The sequence below is a fragment of the Cryptomeria japonica genome, chromosome 10 (genome assembly GCF_030272615.1).
Source record: "Cryptomeria japonica chromosome 10, Sugi_1.0, whole genome shotgun sequence".
Classification (NCBI taxonomy): domain Eukaryota; kingdom Viridiplantae; phylum Streptophyta; class Pinopsida; order Cupressales; family Cupressaceae; genus Cryptomeria; species Cryptomeria japonica.
The window spans coordinates 319,492,899-319,497,952 of record NC_081414.1 but is presented as its reverse complement, the minus strand read 5'-3'; positions in this window follow the sequence as shown (position 1 = coordinate 319,497,952).

Genomic DNA, 5,054 nt, shown 5'->3' with positions numbered 1-5,054 from the left:
TATACATGGGGAAAACCCTTTCGGGTAAAAAACCCCATAAAGCAGCATTTAATTAAAACACTTACAAATATAGTCTATAATAAAATAGACATGAACCTGGGGACACTCCTCCAATACTTCCGCATGGCCAATAATACCTCATATGCATAGTGATACAACTCACAATAAAGCTCCAAATTAACACACCTCTCAAATGAGAGAGAACCTCCTTAAATATAGGAGGAAGGGTGACTTCAGTAGTCACACCTTTTCAATAACCCCCACTTATAAATAATTAATAATCTAATAGTTATTAGATTATAATTATTTCAAATGGGATATGCTTATAAAGCATATAATATATAAGGTTTTATAACCTTATATTAGAACATTATATATAAATGTTATAAGGATGTGATCCCTAATAACATTATGTTCTAACACTCCCCCTTAATGTTAATAGGGGATCACATGTCAATTTCCATAAAAGAAAAAATGAAGCACCCCAGTAACGTAGGTCTTCTTTGACAGTGATAAACAGGGACACAAATATATGCCAACATGAAGATCATGCATTCCGGACTATATGAAAGTCATCTTGTCATAATTTATAATCCCAGTGTTTTAAAAATGATGCTGTGAGGTCTTAAAAATTATATTGGAGCCGTGGTCCCCTCAAATTAGCCTCTCCCCAGGTTCATTACATAGTGCCCATAGGTCTTAATACAATGCTTTTACAAGTGGAAGTTTTACAAGGAGAAGAATTTACAATATGCTCATAGGACTTAAGAAAATATGCCCGTAGGTCTTACGATACTATGCCCGTAGGACTTAAAAAAAATCTGCCCGTAGGTCTTACGATACTGTGCCCGTAGGACTTAAAAAATAAAGGATTTAGCCACTAGGTGGTGTCATTGACATGCACACTCCCCCTCAATGGCATCACCTAAGGCCAAGCATTATTTGAATTTGGAGCATATAATGCTTAAAGGTCTTATGCCTATTAGGTCTTAAATCTAGGATTTAGCCACTAGGTGGTGTCATGTACACTGCCCCTTAATGGCATCACGTCAAAGCCAATCACTGCATAGAGGATTTCAAAGTGATGGCTAAAAATATAATATATAGTATGTGCTCATGATCTTCAAAGTGTCTTTATTATAAAATGCTTTCACTTGAGTGAGGTGCCCATGATCTTCAAGGTGCCTTTATTATATAATGCTTTCACTTGAGTGAGGTGCCCATGATCTTCAAGGTGCCTTTATTATATAATGCTTTCACTTGAGTGAGGTGCCCATGATCTTCAAGGTGCCTTTATTATAGAATGCTTTCACTTGAGTGAGGTGCCCATGATCTTCGATGTTTATTTTGATCTTTAGAAATGATATTCTCTAGAAAGAGTAAAGTAACTTCAAGTAATATAGTACTTTCATATGTATCCAAATGGAATTCTTCAATAAATCTTCAAGGCCATATTGATTCTTTAAGAGCTACATTCATATTTTGTCCATTTGATTCAAAGACACATAGAAGATAGTCTTCTTATCAAAGTATTGCCGCATCCATGTAATAACACTTGCACCATATGTTTTGAAGGCATAACCTCGCCATAGAAGAAACAATATAGTTAGTAACATAGTAATCAACTTCATTTTTGGTGCAAAGAAAGAACATAATATTATTTTTGTCATTTGCCAAAGATCATATAATATTCCTTATAAAAATATAGTCCAATGATTGGTAGAAAGGAGAACAACATATACTTTCATGAGAATAGGAATGAATAATTTGTTGTCTTGTTTAAAATAAAAAAATAGGCGTGCTACTACATATAGTAATGATCCATAAAAAATTAGGCAACGGGTGAGCTATCCTTTCTAGGTTTGCTCCCCAGATAGTTTATAAGGGCGATAGTCACCCATTATAAATAGTATGATTGAAAAAAAGAATGGATCAAATATAGAATAGAATAACAAATCTCTTGGATATAAAAAAAAATGCTAATGAGAAATTTTTAAATCTACGTATGCATATTTAATAGCCTTTATATTTCATAGGTAAATATTTTATCCTCTATCTATAGATGATCATTGTGATAATTTGATAGCAAATCATTCGTACATCAAACATAGTACAAGTAGGATTCTCCTCAATATTAATATAATGCATATCCTTCATCAAATACTAAAAAAATGATTTAAGAAAATTCATGATGTTCCTTTATTCCTACTAGTTCATATGTGACTTTTTCTGATGCACTTAAAGGACTAATATAAATAATAACAGGTACTTTGGGAGGGCCACTTGAAGGGCATGTGGCACATTAAAGTAAAGTTAGTTGATTGAAGATTCAAAATTCATTCCATGGGTCTTAAATATATATGAAGACTTCCTTTTATTTATTGTATTTTTTTAAATATTGAAAGTAGATGGGAAATGTCATAGGTAGACAAATTATACGATAATGACAATGGATACCAAAAATTACCCTATCAAAATGTAGTTTGAGATATTCCCATAATTATAACATGCCAATTAAAATGACAAAGAGACCTCAATACCTCAAATATATGGCTTGCTTCTAGATACCATCAAGCCAATTTATATGCTTAGAAGGGGTGTAGAATAAAGATTAATACATACTGTAGCATCGGAATTAGGAATCATCAAAGCAATAGAAACATATTCATCATTATTAGCTCAATCCCAAACACACATTGCAATGATCTAATCCTAAGCACACTCAATAGAGACATAAAAACAAAGCATTCAAAAACAAAGATCATGCAAACCAGATGACGATTTGGATGCTTCTTCCATGTGGCTCCATTGTTCTTCTTTCCTCTTCAAATGGATTTGTGGATCTCACCTACAAGTGCACACATACAATTGAAAGCAAGATGGATATTGGTTATTGGTCAAGAGTACTAGAAGCATAAATTCGATAGTTTGATTAGGGATTCGGGATTGATTCAAGAAAATCATTCAATTTATAGAAGAATTGGATAGATGACAAGATTAGCATGATGCAATTCAAATGGAAATTGCAAATCAATATGACAAATTATGACAAATTATGCACTTTCCATGCACAATTTGATTGATTGATAATTGATGACAAATTATGACACATTCTATGTCAAAATTGATTGATTATCAATTATGACAATTTATGACAAATTGAAATGTCATTCCCATAGAATTAGGAGATGAAATAGGAGGGAAAAGAAATTAGAAATTAAGAAAATTAGAAAATTGAAATTGATGACAATTAGGAATTAGAAATTGATGGAAAAATAGGAAATTAGGAACTAGAAGAAATTAGGTAAATTAATTAATAATTAATTTACAAGAGGAAGAATAATTAGCCAATTAAATAAAGATTTAATTGTAATGAGAAGACCTAGGATTAATAAATAATTTAGTAATCCTAGAGGAAGAAATGACAAATTAGGTTAAATGACTAAATCATAAAACCCTAGAAGACGAATTAGGTCTTGAAAGATAATTGACTCGACTTGATTTGATTTTGGATTGATAAATGACTAATGTGATAAACGATTTGACTAAAAAATGCGCCAATTGACGAGGAACAATGACAAATTGATCCAAATTGACATAATTGAGACAGACAATGATCGATAGCGAAATGATCGCAAAATGACAAAATTGACAAGAGAACAAGGATCGATAACAAAATAGATTGCAAGACGACAAGATTGAAAATGACCACGATCGATGACAAATCGATCGCAAAATGACAAGATCGAACATGAAAACGATCGATGACAAATCGATCGTTAAAATGACAAGATTGAAAATGATAAAGATTGATGACAAAACGATAAGAGGACAAAACCCTAATTAGGATTGACGATGTCCAAAATGATAAGATTGATGATAAGATTAATAAGAGGACAAAACCCTAATTAGGATTGACGATGTCCAAAATGATAACAAATTAGCACGCACATTGATGCGATAGGATGAAATCGATCAAAATCATGATTGGATAGTGTTGTCGACAAGACCAAATTTGAGAGTAAGACGACTGAAGAATGTAGAAGAATGACTCGATGCTCGCAAATGATAAATACCAAGTGCGTGACATAGGAGAAAATGTTAATGCGACGCAAAAACCTAAAATGAGGCAATGCGCAAATGTTAAAGTATGACTTCGCAAGCGTTGACCATTTTTAGGTGTCTACATTTTGCCCCTCTTTGAGACAATGCGATTTTAAGCGTTGTTTCAAAGAACAATAATGAAAATGCCCCAGACAATAATAATGACATATGCATGCCCCCTCGAGGAATTGGTCGGAAACATACTAAAAAGAGGCCAATTGATCGATAAAAATGATAGGATCGAACGGACTGACAATCGGAGATCGGATGCATGCAGGACAAGCAATGTAAGGTGCACAAGACTGCGACCAACATAAGATGGAGAAGACGCACGTCCATCTATGCAATGACAAAGAGCTATAAATGAGACCAAGAGATGGAAAATTGCTCATTTGCACTAGCTAAAGAGGAGGATTTGTTGCTCTGGACAAGGACACTTGCAGAGAGATGGCGAACATTCCAATGGCGGATCACCTTGGAGAATGTGTACGCACATTCAGACGACCGGACGACGCAGGAGCAGCGGTATGGATCTCAAAAACCCATGTTTTCAATTTCATGAATTTGACTCGTTTGCGGGACATTACGGGGCCCATAGGGGATGCAAAAGAGAACTTCTGCGCTTGTGTAGTCTAATTCTGCGCTTGTGTCATGTCTTCTGCGCTTGTGTAGGAAGACACAAGCGCAAGTTACCTGACACAGGCGCAAGTTCTCTAACACAGGCGCAATTGTGCACTGAAAACCCTAGTTTTGGTCAAAATGACATGCAAATGCTCCGAAAAGTGGGGACAAGGATAGGATAGGTCAAATGAGATGAAAAACACCCTGATTAGACATGAAAATGAGGAAATGCAACCCATAGGAGCAAACCCTAAAACTGACAAAATTTGCCCCAATTGTGATGCAGAGTCGACAGTATCTGTTGATCACACGGGAGAATCGACCAGACT